This window comes from Ursus maritimus, unplaced genomic scaffold, assembly GCF_017311325.1.
Source record: "Ursus maritimus isolate PB19 unplaced genomic scaffold, ASM1731132v1 scaffold_25, whole genome shotgun sequence".
Classification (NCBI taxonomy): Eukaryota; Metazoa; Chordata; class Mammalia; order Carnivora; family Ursidae; genus Ursus; species Ursus maritimus.
The window spans coordinates 3,689,748-3,707,187 of record NW_024425008.1 but is presented as its reverse complement, the minus strand read 5'-3'; the positions used below and the strand labels follow the sequence as shown (position 1 = coordinate 3,707,187).

The following is a 17,440-nucleotide window of genomic DNA, read 5'->3' as shown; positions in this document are numbered from 1 at the left end:
TTAGGCTTCGTGTTCCTTGGGTGTGGGGTGTTTTTAATCACAAATGAAATAACGCCTGATTAAGGAAAGACATGAAAAGATGAATGATGACAAGGAAAGGCACACATCATTCAATTACGAAAGTATGTTTTGAAACCTTTCCGAAGCAGTGAGGTCTAGGAAAATAAGTAGGTCAAGGTTTTACTCGGTTCAGCAGGGAACAAATGGAAAGGTATGCCCAAGATTGACTGTTGTGATTATGAATTGATGGTGGGTTGCTGATGGTTCATTTTATTAAGAAAATGGAAAGATGTTTGCATAAGTAAATAATAAGACTCTAATTGAAAAAAAAGGTTATGGACCAGTGATGAGAACAGGTCCTATTAGAAGCTGGTTTACTGTGAGCGTACGATCACACGTTAATATTATTCAAAGTTTTGTCCAGTGAGTTATAATTATAATAATGACATATTATATGTTATTGTAAGCATATGAATAGATTCATATTTTATTTAAAAGGTGAAAATCATACCCCAGTGAGGACCTTATTATGGAATAAGGATAATGATTATCCTGTTTCACAGTACTGTTTGCATATTTAAAAAAGGCTAGGCTTGGGGTGCCTGGGTAGCGCAGTGGTTAAGCAACTGCCTTCGGCTCAGGGCGTGATCCCAGCGTTCTGGGTTCGAGCCCCACATCAGGCTCCTCCACTAAGAGCCTGCTTCTTCCTCTCCCACTCCCCCTGCTTGTGTTCCCTCTCTCACTGGCTGTCTCTCTCTGTCAAATAAATAAAATAAATAAAATCTTTAAAAAAAATAATAAAAAAATAAAAATAAAAAAGGCTAGGCTTTCCCTGCTTTGTATGATGTACACAGACCGATGCACTAGTAGTTATTTCCTTTCTGAGGGGCTGCCTGTTTTACCATTTCGCTTTTTCTTTTCTTTTTTTCTTGTTTTTATAAATCGAAGTACAGTTAACACACAATATCACATTAGTTTCAGGTGTACATCATAGGGATTTGACAGCTCTATACGCTGTACTCACCATAAGTGAAGCTACCATCTTTGCCTTTTCTTTTCTTTTTTTAAATTTATTCATTTATTTTAGAGAAAGTGAGAGTGAGTGGGGGGGAGGGGAAGAGGGAGAGGAAGAGAGAGAAATCCTAATGCAAATGCTCTGCTGCGTGTAGAGCCTGACTTGACTCCCAGAACACTGAAATCACGACCTGAACTGAAATTAGGAGCTGGATGTTTGACCAACTGAGCCACCCAGGTGCCCCTGCCTTTTTTAATATAATGAACAACAGGTAAAGTTACTCCATGAGTAATTGAATGAATGAATGAATGAATGAATGAATGACTACATTAAGTAGAGTCAACCATGGACCATTATTAAAAATACACCATGAAACAAGAATTTAAATTTATCCAATCAGTACAAGAAAGATCCATTGAAAAGGATAATGGAGATTTTCCCTATGTAATGTACATGGGCGTGTTTGTAATCGCCATAGTTGTTACTTGTGGGTTGGGTGGTAGATTCAATCATGTTCTTTATATTATTTAAAATTAAAATTAAATGATTAAGTAAATAAACAGTAGTGATATTCTTGAGCCAATGAAAAGAAGCAGGTTTTATGTTTAACCTAGAACTCTACAATTAATATCTTTTAGACATAACAAATTTATGGCTTTTTCATCATCATCATTATTATTTTTTTTATTATTTTTAAAGCCTGATTTTTATCTCAGAATTAAGATACCATAATTGATTTAATCATATCTAATGATGAAGATTTTGGCTCTGTGGTTAAGGAGCATAAATACTGAGGTGAGTAATAGTCAAAATTTATGTACTTGGTTAGGGGAACTTGCTCAAGGGTGTTCGCTAAGTATTTCAAGTAATAAAGAACTACACAGAAGTATAACATAAAAGAATGCTGCATATTACCTATGACAGGAATAGATTATGAACCATAAATAATGATGTTTAATTCAATTCTGCACAACTGATGACTCCTTAAGAAAAAGATGGAAGATGTTTCACACATCTTCATACATGATATTTACATGACAGTGGATTTTAATATTCATCCCTTCAGATGATTCAGGGAGCACATGTGTGCTACTCTAAAGGCCATTGCAAAAAAAGATCTAATGTATTAGCTCTGTGGGAAATGAGCATATGAATAAATCTTAATGTTCCAGGTAGTATTTTTGAGCTTTTGTGATTTATATGTGTTGACTATATTACTGTTGGAACAGTGAGTGAATCGATAAACAAAAGACAAAGGACTGAAGAAAAAGAATGCAAAACTGGGGACAATGATGAATCCTGGAGCCGGCATTGAGTCTGAATCTAAAATTGTGTAGGATGTGGGGAAAGGGGAGCCCTCTTCACTGTTGGTGGGAATGCAAACTGGTGCAGCCACTCTTGAGAACAGTATGGAGGCTCCTCAAAAATTTAAAAATAGAACTAAGCTACAATCCAGCAATTGCACTACCCGGGATTTACCCAAAGAATAAAAAAATACGAATTTAAAGGAATACAGGCATTCCTATGTTTATAGCAACATTATGTGCAGTAGTAAAGATACGGAAACGGCCCAAGTGTCCACTGATGGACGAATGCATAAGGAAGAGGTGAGGTATATATAAAATCGAATATTACTCAGCCATCAAAAAGAATGAAATCTTGCCATTTGCAATGACATGGATGGAGCTAGAGAGTATTATGCTAAGAGAAAAAAGTCAGAGAAAGACAAATACCATATGATTTCACTCCTGTTTGGAATTTAAGAAACAAAAAAAACGAGCATGGGGAAAAAAAAGAGAGAGAAACAAACAGAGAAACTGACTCTCAACTACAGAGGACAAACTGATGGTCACCGGAGGGGAGGTGGGGGGCGTGGGGTAACAGATGATCGGGATGAAGGAGCGCACTTGTGATGAGCACTGGGTGGTGTATGGAAGTGTTGAATCACTAAATTGTACACCTGAAACTAATATTACACTGTAGGTTAAGCATACTGTAATTTAAATAAAAACTTAAAAAGATAAAAATAAAAAATAATGGAACAAACAAAATTGTGTTAATCCCTGTCTGGAAATCTGTGGACTGTTGTCACAAAGAGAAAAGGCAGACTCTTTGGGAAAAAATGAGCTCATGAATGGATGAGGAAATGTGAAAATGAACAAAGGTAAGGAGGGCCACATGTGGACCGGCTGTGAAGTTATGTAATAAAACAAAGATTATTTTGCTTAGCATAATCCCCTCCAGTTCCACCCATATCAATGCAAATGGTGGGTACTGGAACAGAAAAAGCGCATAAGGAAAAACTAAGGAAATCTGAATAAGGTATGGACTTCAGTTAATGATAATGTATCAATATTGGTTGATTAGTAACAGATGAACCATACTACTTTAAATGTTAAGAAGAAGGGTTACCTTCATAAATTTTCTATAAATCTAAAATTGTTCTAATATTTAAAAAAAGATTATTAGCATATATTTGAAACACCTGGTTCCAAAGATAAATCAAAGCTCTGAGCTCTTCCATAAGGACAGGTATGGACAGATACATCCAAGAGTTTGTGTTGTTGGTTTGATTGATTGTTTGGTGGTTTTAGCTAAGAAGGACAAAGAAAAAAAGGGCTTACATAAATAAACAATTGTTTCAAATGTGAATCCATATTGAGGATGTGTCATATGACCAGAGTTAGAGTTAATATAACTGTATTCACTAGTTTAATTTTTTTTTTAATCAAAAGAGGTTTTAGTAATCAGTTATGTCTCTGGGCCATGAGCATGTAGACTGGATATTTAATATTCCCGTTCCGTGCTTTGGTTTTCATTGATACTGACATATTGTCATAAGGGAATGAAGGAGTGCATTTCTGTGTAGGTTAATTATTCAAAAGAAGGCTGAGCAAAGGCCAATGAGGAATATGTGTTATGAATCAAAGATAATGATTGCTCTTTTTATACCCAAATGTCCAGATAAAAAAAATAGAACTCACAATTTCTTCCACTTTGGGTAAAATTTACATTGCAGTTGGTTAACATGCAGTGTACTGTTAGGTTCAGGTGTACATGGAAATTTACATGGGGAAATTCTTTAGAAAAATGGGTAGGTAATTGATTTATTTTATGCCTAATTGTATACATGAATAAATAAATGAATCTGTAGACATCAGTCAGAAAACTTTGTGCTTCATTGGTGAGAATATGCAATAAAATAAAGATTTTACATTTATCCAATTTTGGACACGTGAGGTCTATTAAAAGCAACCAGTGAGTTGTTAAATTTATGGATAAGGAGTATGCAGACGGATATATTATGGTAGATAATTGTTCTTATTTTCATGTTGGTGTTAATTGTGTTGTGTAAAAAGAAAAACTAAGTAAGTCAATAAATAAGAATGCGATTCATGGGCAATGATGACATTCTAAAATGACCCATGTTCATGACTGGTCTGATACTACAAGACTAACCTCACTTTAAAAAAACATCTCACTATAGGCTCTTTCTCTCTTTTGAGAGTCTGCATTTTCACCACGTGAACACACCACCGATTTAATCATTCTCTAATGCTAAAGATTGTTGGCTTTCACAAACGGTGTGGGTAAGGAAAGAAGAAATTGATGTAAGTAGCAGAGTTTATATTCTTGGGTTGGGAGGTTGGTTTATGGGTGTTGTTTGACTTTTCCAAAGTAATGAATGGCTATATTAATAAATAAAGCCAAGTAACACCGGCACAGACCCAAATTGGGATTTATGATTAATCTGATTCAGTACTACTGAAATTCAATAAAAAAGATGCAGGGTGTGTCATTGGTTTTCAGGGTTGATCCACATTGTGTTTTATTTTTGCATTGCAATACATTTAAGTACTTCTCCATTGATAAAGATTTAAGTTGTGACTTCCTTGAGGGAGGAACGCACAAGAAAATGGACAAGTTGATGTTTTAGATATGGGGAAAGATTAAAGGTCCCGCAGTTATTTCTTGAATCATCTTTAAATGTAAAAGGGTCAAGCATGGACCAATGAAACTGATACGAAGCAAAGATGTTAGCTAATTTATATTTGCAAAGAGCATATGTATATATTGCAAAAAATGTCCTTGTCTATTAGCACTGCAGGAAATGGGCATAGAGCCAGTTCTTAGTGTTGTTCTTGGGCTTTTAATGGATTATATTGTTATTAGTGAATCAATGAATAAAAGAAGAATCAATTTATAAATGAAGGAAGAAATGTTCAGTGTAGATTAATGATGAGTATTCTGAGATGTCTGGATCAAAGATTTTAATTAAACTCTGACTTTGAGGTCCATTAGAAAAAGAAATGTAGTTAACTTCTGTGAGAGAGGGACTTAAACAGCAAAAGTTAGGAGGAGTCAATGATCTCTTCCTGAGCTTTAGTTCTTAATGTCTGTGAAATGTATCCTAATAAAGCAATGCAAGGGTAAAGATGAGTAAGTGAATGATGACTAATTATGTGAGTCTGCGATGAAACAAGAATTATTATTATATTATTTCCTGAAATCTGAGTTTCATGATCTAAATAGATCAAGTCTATCTTACTTTTTTCCATAAAGAATATGGATCCTATTCCATGCGAATCCACGTTGTTTCAGATTTCTGGTAGGTAGCTGGTTGTTGGTGCTGTTTAGAAAAGGAACAAATCTTTCACACTAGAAACAATTGTTTAAATAAGTACCTAATTGAAAGAAAGCCCAGCATGGACTAATATTGAGAATACGATCATAGCTATGATCGAACAAATCCTGTTCACTGACTATTACTTGAAAAAAAAAAAGAATCTAACAGGTTATATCTGTGGGCAATGAACATATGGACAAATACTAGTATTAGTCAGTATTCTTGTCCAGTGCCTTAGCTTGCCTTCACTTTGAATGTATTTTTAAAAGTTAATGAACAAATGCGTTCATATATTGGTTAATTATTTAAAAGAAGGCAGAGGAGCAGGTGTCATGAAACAAATACAGTGATTAAACCATTTTAGACGAAGAGGAAGAAATCTAGACTTATCCCACTTTGGACAAAGTAGATATCAGCAATTGCATGAACTGGTATTTCAGTTTTGGAGTACTGGTGGGTTTTACTCTTTTTCTTTAAAAAATGAATAAATAATCAAATTAGGGCAAATCTTAGACCGATGCTTCATGGCGCACTCTGAGCAATGCATGAATGTGGACCCTTAAAAAAGATTAATGGGGCTGTGAACCATGTGGTTAGGGTGTATATAGATGGATAGTAGTACTAGTTACATTTAGTTATTTAGCAACTAGTGGGTGGTGGATTTAACAGTGTTCATTACATAAATTAAAGATTAAATGGTAAATAAGTCAATAAAAAATAGAGTCATTCATTTTTTTTAAAAGATTTTATTTATTCATTTGACAGAGATAGAGACAGCCAGCGAGAGAGGGAACACAAGCAGGGGGAGTGGGAGAGGAAGAAGCAGGCTCATAGCAGAGGAGCCTGATGTGGGGCTCAATCCCAGAACGCTGGGATCACGCCCTGAGCCGAAGACAGACGCTTAATGACTGCACCACCCAGGCGCCCCAAAAATAGAGTAATTCTTGCGTCAGTAATGAGAATATGGTAGGAACTAAGGTTTAGTCATCTAGTACCTCATGACTCCATTAAAAAAGGTGTCTGTGCTGTTCTGCTCTTTATAAAATGTGTATTTTAATTCATGGAACAAAAACACTACAGCTGATTTAATTATTCAATAGTAATAAACATTTTAGTTTTTACCTTTGTGGGTAAGGAGCCTAGAGACTGTAGTAGATTATAGTCAGAATTCATGTCCTTGGTTTAGGCGGTTATAAAATCAAAAGACCCCATGCGGGGACCAATAATGGAAACTAACCAAAGTGTATAATTAATGCAGCCCAGTGCAGTTAGGGTTTATTAAAAATCATGGAGAACTGTTTTTCATTTTTAGGGCTTTTAATGTTATCGTTTGTATCATGGTTAATTTAAACATTTTGCCAGTGTTAAAAAATCTAGGCTATTTACTCTTCAAATGGCAGGGGGCAGGTACAAAAAGGGAAGGTAGTATCAGTGTCCTCATCGGGAGATGTGATGGTAGTTGGTTCATCATCGTATTAGTTATCTATTGCTATATAAAAATTTCCCTATAACTTAGCGCTTTAAAACAAGAGTAAACATTTGTTATCTGTCACAGTTTCTATGGGGCAGGAATCCAGGAGGGGGTTAGTGGGCAATTTGGCTGAGGGTCTCTTGGGTTGTTGCAGTCAAGATACCAGGAGTCATCTAAGGTCATCTAAAAGCCTGACCGGGCTGGAGGATCTGCTTCCATGGCTGCAAAGTTGGTGCTGGTTGTTCGTGGGAGACCACAATCCCTTCCTACACAGACCTCTCCTTAGGACTTCTTGAGGATGCTCACAACCTGACAGCTGACTAAACGAAGAATAGCCAATCCAAGAAAGAGGAAGGTGGAAGCCGCAATGTATTTATAACCTAGACTCAGAAGTCCTACACCCTCACTTCCACAGTATTCTATTGGTCATGGAAGCCAGGCATAATTTCCTATGGGAGAGATTATACAGGCTGGAATACCAGAAGCCATGGATCATTGGGAGCCATCTTGGTAGGCTACCTTATTATGTACCATCTTTAAAACATGGAGTAACTAAGTGAAAGAAGGGCAAGAATGGACAAAGTATAAATATGGGGTTGATGTGAAGCACGAAAGTTGATCATCTGTATGCAGAGTGCCGAGACTCAATGGAAAAAAAATGTAGTCTCTTAGTTTTATGGAAAACAAGCCTACAGATAGAGCTTAGTGATATTTTGGGATCATGTTTTTAGGTTTTGTGATTCATGAGTGTTGCTTTTATTTTTATTAGTGACTTAATGAGGGAACCAGTAAACAAAGGTAGCAATGAATTAAGGAAAGGGTGCTAATTTTGGACCAATGATGAGTATCCTGGGGTGTCTGAATCCATGATTTTGATTAAACCCTGTAACTCTGAGGTCAGAGACCTAGTTAATGCCTATCTGGTAAATCAGCTTACAGCAGAGGTTAGTAATAGTCAGGATTTTGTTTTTAAGCTGTGAAGTTTCATAGTTCTGAATTGTAGCACTATAAGTGAATTAATAAATGAATAAATAAATAAATACATAAATGAAGACAAGGAGAGCCATATGTGGCCCAGTTATGAGAATGTGTAGTGTGTTTATTATCATTAATATTTTCTGAAGCACCCAGTTCCATAATAAATTGATTAAATCTGATACCTGTTCGGGACAGGAACATATACAGATGAGTACCAGGAAAGCAATGTTGTGTTGTTCTGTGGTCTTCGAGGTGCTGCTTGCTTGTTGAAAACAAGAAAATATGATCTGGTTGGTTATATCTGGGAGTAAGGAGCATATGAACAGCTGTTAATTCTATTTAAGTTTCTAATCTGGTTTGTATATTTGTAGATATTGATGGTATTGTGAGTGAATGTATAAATACATTTATATCTCAACCAATTATTTTGAAGAGGGTACAGCAGGATTTTCCCAACCCCACTTTACTGACATTTTTGGCTGGATAATTCATTGCCGGGAGGCTGCCTGTACATTGTAGGGTGTTTAGTACTTCATGGCCTGTGCTAGATGCCAGTACTGACCCCTGCCCCTCTCAGTTGTGACAATAAAAAATATCTCCAGACATTGGTAAATGTCCTCTGGTAGCAGATTTTTTGTTTTAGTTTTAGTCTTTTTAAAAAAATTCTTCATTTAAATTCAATTTAATTAGCATATATTGTATTATTCGTTTTAGAGGTAGAATTCAGTGATTCATCAGTTGCATGTAACACCCAGTGCTCGTTACATCAAGTGCCCTCCTTAATACACATCACCCAGTTTCCCCTTCCCTGTACCCACCTCCCCTCCAGCAACCCTTAGTTTGTTTCCTAGAGTTAAGAGTCTTTTATGGTTTGTCTCCCTCACTCTTCTTATTTTATTTTTCCTTCCCTTCCCCTATGTTCATCTGTTTTGTTTCTTAAATTCCACATATGAGCAAAATCATATGGCATTTGTCTTTCTCTGACTGACTTATTTTGCTTAGCATAATACCCTCTAGTTCCATCCACATTGTTGCAAGTGGCAAGATTTCATTCTTTTTGATGGCTGAGTAATATTCCATTGCATATATATACCACATCTTTCCATTCATCTCTCTCTCTTTTTTTTTTTAAGATTTTATTTTTATTTATTCGACAGAGATAGAGACAGCCAGCGAGAGAGGGAACACAAGCAGGGGGAGTGGGAGAGGAAGAAGCAGGCTCATAGCGGAGGAGCCTGATGTGGGGCTCGATCCCATAACGCCGGGATCACGCCCTGAGCCGAAGGCAGCCGCTTAACCACTGTGCTACCCAGGCGCCCCTATCCATTCATCTCTTGATGGGCATCTTGGCTCTTTCCATAGTTTGGCTCTTGTGGCCATTGGTGCAGGTGCCCTTTTGAATCACTGTGTTTTTATCCTTTGGGTAAATACCTAGTAGTGCAATTGCTGGGTCATTGGGTAGCTCTATTTTTAACTTTTTGAGGAACCTCCATACTCTTTCCCAGAGTGGCCGCACCAGTTTGCATTTCCACCAACAGTGTAAGAGGGTTCCCCTCTTTTTGCATCCTTACCAATATCTGTTGTTTCCTAGGTTGTTAGTTTTAGCTATTCTGACTGGTGTGCAGTGGTGTCTCATTGTGGTTTCATTTTGTCATGGCATGAGTCATCACAGAGAATGTAAAATAAGTAGTCAAGTGTACCCAATTCTGCAAAAGTAACATCTTTTAAAATGATCTTTTATCCTGTTAAGACTATTAAAAAAATATATATATATTTTCTTTAATGATTTTTTATTATATTATGTTAGTCATCATACAGTACATCCCCGGTTTCCGATGTAAGGCTCGATGATTCATTAGTTGCGTATAACACCCAGTGCACCATGCAATAGATACTGTTTTTATCCTTATGTGGTGTATTCAACGGTGGCCAGTTCATTATTTAAACATGAAGAAAAGACTAATTAAGAAGTACCAAAGTTTATTACTAGCTAATTCCACATAATCAACATACATTAAAACCTAGGTTAATTCTCCTTTTTCCTTCACAGAATTACCATAAGGCAGCAGACTTACTCATTTTCTAAGAAACAATATCTTGGCAGTTAGCTCTGTGTGTAAAGAACATAGAGAGAAATGTAAGTAAGACTCAGAGTTGCCATCCTTGATTGGGATGCTTTGTTCATGAGTGTTTAGTGGTATGTTGAAAGAATCAATGTCCATAAAAGAAATAAAAATCTCCAAGTATGGACCAGTGATGGGAATATGTTATCAATCAAAAGTTACTTTTAATCTAATTTGGCACAATTGAGGTGATTAAAAAGATAGTCATTTGATTCATTCTCAGAACTACTTAATATTTCACTTTATTTACCTCCACAGACGACTCAAACATTTCCATATGGGGCTAGTACCGGCTGACAATGTTTTGTGTGGCAGCCTATAAGCAAATGGAAGACTTTGTTTTGAGATGTGATTAAAGATGGTGGCTTCATCACTTTTCATTGAAACATCTTTAAAATATGGGCAAATTAAATAAAATAAAACCACAGGAGGACCAGTGGTGAATGTGGATTTGGCAGGAGGCATGGATATTAATTGATCACATGTATTCTCTGAGGTCCAATATAAAAGGAGATCTAGTCTATTTGCTTTTTGGGGAAAGAGCCACTAGTGGGAGGATCTTGTCCTGGAATTTTATGTGATCAGTGAATAACTAAATAAATGAAGATATTAAGGAAGAAAAACGTGCCTGGACCAATGATGAGTACCATGGGGTATCTGAAACAGGAGTTTTGATTAAACCCATATGCAACTCTGAGGTCCATTACAAAGAGACACGGAGTTATTCCCTCTGTGGGAAAGGAGCACATGGTACCTTGTGCTTGGGCTATCGTGGTTCTTAGTGATGGACTGTATTTTATTATAAAATTGACCCACAAATAAAAAAATGTGTCAATGGAAAAAAGAAGACAAGTTATACACTTACTATTAAGGAATGTAATGCGACATGGGGTAGTATTATTAATATTTGTCTGAAACTCTGACTTTCATTAAATTAATAGTAAATGAAAGGGGTATATGATTATTTGTACATAATACTCAGGAGTGTTTGTTGGTGGTGGGGGTTGCTGACTCTTTTATTAAGGAAATGGCAACACATTTACTCTATAATAGTCGGTTAAATGACAACATAATGGAGAGCCAAGCAGAGACCAATGATGAGAATGATTTATATGACAACACTCATCATTAATCCAATCTTCTTGAAAACTAACTTTTATTAAAACAATAAAAAAGAAGCAAGTCTGTTATTGACGGTAATAACTATGGCCAGACATAAATTTTGTTCAGTGTTATGTCCAGTGGAAGAGATCACAGTTATTAGTTTCTTTGTATAAGAGAAATAACGTATAATTTTATATATCAGTCTATTTTTAAAAAGTCAGCAAACCATGGACCAATTAAAACACAGGTTTAAAGATGAGGATTTTGATTCATTATAGTTTTCCAATGACAAATATTCTAGGAACGATTTTAGGCTCTTCCATTTCTTTTTTTTTTTTTTTTTTTTTTAAAGATTTTATTTTTTATTTATGTGACAGAGAGACAGCCAGTGAGAGAGGGAACACAGCAAGGGGAGTGGGAGAGGAAGAAGCAGGCTCCCAGCCGAGGAGCCCGATGTGGGACTCGATCCCGGAACGCCGGGATCACGCCCTGAGCCGAAGGCAGACGCTTTAACGACTGCGCCACCCAGGCGCCCCTGGCTCTTCCATTTCTTGAAAGGTGCATTTGGACCTTTCCAAATTGTGGTAATTTGGTTCTGGGTTGCTGTTTAACCATTTTGAGTTTTCTTTAGAAAGATGGTATTATTATTCCCTGAATAATAAAATCAGCAGTAAGTGGGTGAATCCATAAATCCATAAATACGTGTAGTGGAGGATTGGGAGATAGAACCAGGAAACAAATTAAGTATGTTAAATTCTGCACAAATAAGTCCAATAAAAAGGTGATCATGGCTCCTCCTTTGTAGGTAGCAAATAAAGCCAGATGTCTCTAATTGGTCATTATTTTATTTTATTTTGTGTTGAGCAAGGAATTCAATAGTATTCCTAATATTTCGTAGAAATTCAACTAAGTAAGAGAGTACCATCCTTGGGAAGATGATGAGAATGTGATCTGAAATAGAGCTTCTGGTTAACTAGTCCTCTTCACAAATTTCAGTTTAAAAAAGAGAACTCTGTTTTCATTGTGTTTACAAATTGGCCTTCCTTCCCCCTTTTTCCTTTGTAGAATGAACACAAAGCTGATGTAATCATTCTGTAGTCCTGAAGACCTGGCCATTAATTCTGGGACTAAGAAGCGTAAAAACTGATGTGAGTAAATATCAGTGTTTGTGTTCAGGGCTTAGATGGGGGTTATTTATGGAAGCCCACGAAATTATTTCAATAAAATAAATAGTTAAATAATATATGAAATTGAGGAATGCCAATCCTGAGCCCCATGATTGGAATGTGTCACAAATTAAAATTTATATTTACTTTGACTCATCTCAACTAAGGACCATTACTAAAGTGATGGAGGGCATTTCATATATTCTCAAAGCAGTATATCTTCCCATTTAATATTCTTGCCACATTTGCTTAATACATTCCTTCACTGGTAAAGATCTCAGTTGTTAACCCTTGGAGGCTAGAATACCTCGGAAGATGGCAGATGTCAGTTTTGTCACTTGTGGGTGACGATGACAGGTCTGTGGTTGTTGATGACACCAGCTTTAATGTATGACAAGTCAAGTGGAAAAGGAGCAGGCGGATACCAGTCATAAGTGAGGGACTGATATGAAGCAGCATGCTGATCAATCCCTACGTGTCAAACGGGTTCATTGTGAAAAGTGAGTGACTATTTGCTCTCCATGAATGGGGGCAATGAACAGATTTTGGTTGTTTTTCAGGCTTTTGTTCTCAGTTTTGTGTCATTAAAGGTTACTGATTGTAGAACTATTATCCGTGATTCTGTGAGTGAATGAATGAATCCATTCAAGAAGGCATCAGTGAATGAAGACCTAGCAAGCTGTGCCTGGATCAATGATGAGTATTGGTGGAGGTATCTGAATCAACACCTTTGATGAAGCCCTCTGTGTAACTCTGAGGTCCATTACCGAGAAGGAACCAGTCAATATTCTCTGTAGAAATTAGCTAATAGTAGAAGTTAGGAAAATTCAATAAACTTGCCCCAGGCTTTTGTGGTTCATGGATATGGATTGTATTATTTCAAGTGAATCAATGCGTGAATAAATAAAGAAATGAATACATGAAACACTAAAAGCCTCCTCATGGGACAATTAGCAGAGCGCAGTAAACACTATTAATATCAATACAATCCTGAAGGAAAATGGAAAGGCTTACTCTGTAATCCCCTTTTATATGGAACATATTAGTGTCTGCAGCTAAGAAGCAGTGTGTGGAGTTCCTGTAGTTTGCTGGGGTTTTTTTTTTTAAAGAAAAAGGAAAGTGTTTGCCTCAGTCAATAATCTGTTAGATAGCCATCTCTTTAATAGGTATTGATACAGGTGGATATTTGAAACCATTATAGATCTTAATCTTGGGTGAGGTGTGGACTTAAGAGTATTTAGTGTATTTTTTATCACTAAGAATTCCATACTGGTTTAATAATGAATTGTATGTTTGAGCCGAAGTTCTTATTGGTATCTAGCTCTGTCTGATGAGCAGCCATTAAAAAATTCTAAATGTGGTGTAAATCTGCTTTTTCCTACACAGAATGAACCATAGCATGGCTGATTCAATCATTTATTAAGAATGATTATAGTCAACCAGGAGCATGAAGACTAAGACAAGTGAGTCCCTTAGCTCACATTCTTGTTTGGATGACTTGTTCATGGGTGTTATCTGAAGCATTTCAAAGTAGATAATTGTGTACCTCACAAAATAAATAAAACACTCCAAGTGTAGACTGGTGATGGGAATGTGTTATAAACCTAATATTACGTGTAATCTAAATCAGTACAATGGAGGTAATTTTAAAAGAAGATACAAGTTATTTTATTTATTTTCAGAGCAGTTTAATATTCTTTATTTTTTACCATGGTTGATTTAAGCATTCCCATTTGGGTAGAGCTAGCTGATAGCTCTTTGGGGGCAGCCCAGAGGTGATGGAAGATGGTGGTTTCATTATTTTTCATTGAACCATCTTTGACATATGGACAAATTAAATAAGAGAGGGTCACACAGGAAGCAGTGCTAAATGTGGGTTTGATACAAAGCAGGGAAGTTGAGCCATTTGCATGTGTAGCTTTGAGCACCATTACAAAAAAAATGAGTTTATTAGCTCTCTGGGAGAAAAGCCTAAAATTCAAGGATCTTGTTTTTGGAATTTTGTGATTGTATTATTATTATTTGTGAATCAGAAAATTAATCAATAAACACAAAAAAATTTCCTAGCATGGACCAATGATGAATGTCATGGGGTTTCTGAAACAAGAATTTTGATTAAACCCATCTGCAACTGAGGTCCATTACAAAGAAACACCTCATTATTCTCTTTGTGGGAAATGAGCCTACAGCATCTTATTCATGGGCTTTTGTGGCTTGGGGTATGAATTCATTATTATAATACAATTAGCCCATGAATAAAGAAATATATCAATGAATAAAGAATAAGAGAGATATGCATGCACTACTTTTAAGGCATAGAATGAGACATGGGTAGTTATTAAAACAATTTTGAGATATTTAGTCCCAATAAATTAATACTCAAGGTTTTTATCACTTTGGTAAGGGGCATGTGGTCAGGTGCGCGTAAGAATCAGTGTTTTGTTTTGTGTTGAGGCACACTGCCAATTGATCATTTTATTAAGGAAAGGGAAATACATTTACATAAGTAGTTGATTGAATAAACTATGTAATTGAGAGGGAGAGCATGGAGCAATGATGATAATGTTTTATACAGCCACAGTCATGATTAATGCAATCTTTTTATGCAGTTTTATGTAAGCAAGCAAGTATTAAAGAATCAGGTTGCTATTCTTCTGGGTAATGACATAGGACAAATGTAAATATTATTCAAGGTACTCCTCCGGTGTGGGTGGGCTGACATATATTGAAGTATAATTATAAGTGAGCAAATGCATTTGCATTTATATCAGTTTTTTTAATATCAGTTTTTTTTAAAAGTCAGCCAGCAATGTGCAAAAGGAAAGCAGTTGGATGTAGAGATCACGATGCATCATGTTTTATACCACTGATATCCAGAGGAATTCAAAGAGCTCTAGGCCTTTCAAATGGTGCACACAGACATTTGTAAATAATCAGTATTTTGCTTCTGTACTGATGGTTGTTTAATTTTTGGAATTCTTTTAGAAAAATGAAGGGATGGCCTTATTATCCCATGAGTAATTAAATAGAACAATTAGTGAGTGAATTAATAAATATATTAAGTAGGGTCAAGCTTGGATCCCTGGTGAGATTGTGCCCTGAATTGAATCTCCCAGGTATCCAATTCTGCACAAAGAAAGTTCCACAAAAAAGATGATCCTGGCTTTTACCTACATGGGTAGCAAGTCCAGACAGATACTCCTCATAATTATAATTATTTTTCTTCTGTTTAGTGCTAGGTTCAATGGTGTTCATTATATTATTTAAAAAATCACACAAATTAGTAAATATAAAATAGAACTCTCTCTTCCAGATGTGTAGAAAATTATGCAAATTAAGGTTTATGGTTACTTGACTTTTGATCATTTAAATTAGTTAAGTGTAGATTGATTCTTTTTCAAGTTTGCCTTTTACTCCTCAGAGTGAGCACAATCTTGATTTGATTATTATCTCATGGTGAAGATCTTGCCTTTTATCTCTTTGGGTAAAGAGAGAAGAGATCAATGTCAGCAATAATCAATGTTCATGTATTGCTTGGGGCTTGGTCATGGGTATTCATTGAGATGTTCTGAAAGACAAATGGCTGCATACATGAACAAATTCAAAGGTGGTCATGCGTTGACCAGTGATTACAATATGTTATGAATTCAGAATTATGATTAATCCATTTTAGCATTACTGAATGATTGAGATGAAGGATGAAAGGCATTTCAATAATTTTCAAAACACTTTTATATTCCATTTTATTTTTGTTCCACAGTGGATTTAAACACTTCTCCATTGGTTGATATTATTATAGACTATGAACCCACTGAGGGGAGAACATAAGAAAACGGGAAATTTTGCTTTTTTCTTAGTCATGATACGAAATGGTAGTTCACTGAACCATCTTTAAAACCTGGATGTTAAATGAAAGAGCCCAAGCAGAGACCAATGACTAAGGGAATTGAGATGATGCAGGGAAGTGGATTAATTCACATTTGTAATTGCACAGAGAGAGCTAGTTCTGTAGCTCGGTAGGGAGTCAGCTTTCATGGACATATTCCTGTCTTCAGGGACCTTCATTTTATTTTCCTAATTCATGCGTGTTGACGGTGTTATTAGCAAACCAATGAATAAGTCAGAACAATATGTTAAATGAAGGCACAGAATACCAGGTCTGGATCAATGATGAGTGTGCGTGGGGCATCTGAATAATATTTTTGATTAAAACCCAGTCTGTAACTCTGAGGTCCGTTCCAGCTATGGGAAATGTGCTTACAGATGAAATTAGAAATATTCAGAGTGGTCTTGATTTGTGTTGTTGCTATTTTATTGTTCACAACTATGAATTGTATTCTTATGAGGAAGTCAGTCCACGAATAAGTAAAGTATAAGTACAGAGGAGGCCTTACCTGATCCGGAAAGGAACTCGTGAATCAAGGATTATTATGAATATTTTTCTGGAATTTTGAGTTAGAATAAAGTAGACTAAGGCTGCTCCTCCTTTGGGAACGTACAGATAGACACATGTGAGCATCAGTGTTTTTGTTCTGAGGCGGTAGTGAGTCAGTGGCATGTCTTATTTTAAAAAGGGACAAGAAAATTATATTTTGTATAGTAATCAGCAATACTTAATAGAATATGTATTTTCAATGATAATCTAGCAAATCATGATAAGCCCATTAGTATACAATGATTTTAATAAATAAGATTTAATCTAATCAATGCTAAAAAATAAAATACATTATTACATAATTATTGAAACTTAGAAAAGGTCTAAGCATGAACATTGGAAAGGTGAGTACAGTAACTGTGTTCACTGACTTTTCTTTCAAAAGAAAAGTGTAAAAATAAAAACCTAAAAATGAGAGAAAACTGTAAATGTATTTTGTTGACGATTTCTGCAAGTGAAAAGCCAATGGATACATTTAGTATCACTTAGCTTTCAATTATGAAGTATCCCTAGGGTTCACC

At 35.9% G+C, this 17,440-nt stretch overlaps 5 non-coding genes and 1 pseudogene across 5 annotated transcripts; all 6 read left to right on the top strand.

Moving 5' to 3' along the window:
* Positions 1 to 5,244: 5,244 nt before the first annotated feature.
* On the top strand, positions 5,245 to 5,314 carry LOC121105275 (annotated as a pseudogene).
* Positions 5,315 to 7,943: 2,629 nt separating this feature from the next.
* On the top strand, positions 7,944 to 8,015 carry LOC121105261. Its single transcript, XR_005837734.1, has one exon. It is a non-coding gene; the product is annotated as a small nucleolar RNA SNORD113/SNORD114 family (small nucleolar RNA).
* A 2,828-nt stretch (positions 8,016 to 10,843) lies between these two features.
* On the top strand, positions 10,844 to 10,918 carry LOC121105254. The gene has a single exon (XR_005837728.1). It is a non-coding gene; the product is annotated as a small nucleolar RNA SNORD113/SNORD114 family (small nucleolar RNA).
* A 2,252-nt stretch (positions 10,919 to 13,170) lies between these two features.
* On the top strand, positions 13,171 to 13,248 carry LOC121105258. The gene has a single exon (XR_005837731.1). It is a non-coding gene; the product is annotated as a small nucleolar RNA SNORD113/SNORD114 family (small nucleolar RNA).
* Positions 13,249 to 14,553: 1,305 nt separating this feature from the next.
* LOC121105270 lies at positions 14,554 to 14,626 on the top strand. The gene has a single exon (XR_005837744.1). It is a non-coding gene; the product is annotated as a small nucleolar RNA SNORD113/SNORD114 family (small nucleolar RNA).
* A 2,018-nt stretch (positions 14,627 to 16,644) lies between these two features.
* Positions 16,645 to 16,721, top strand: LOC121105263. Its single transcript, XR_005837737.1, has one exon. It is a non-coding gene; the product is annotated as a small nucleolar RNA SNORD113/SNORD114 family (small nucleolar RNA).
* The last annotated feature ends 719 nt before the right edge of the window (positions 16,722 to 17,440 follow it).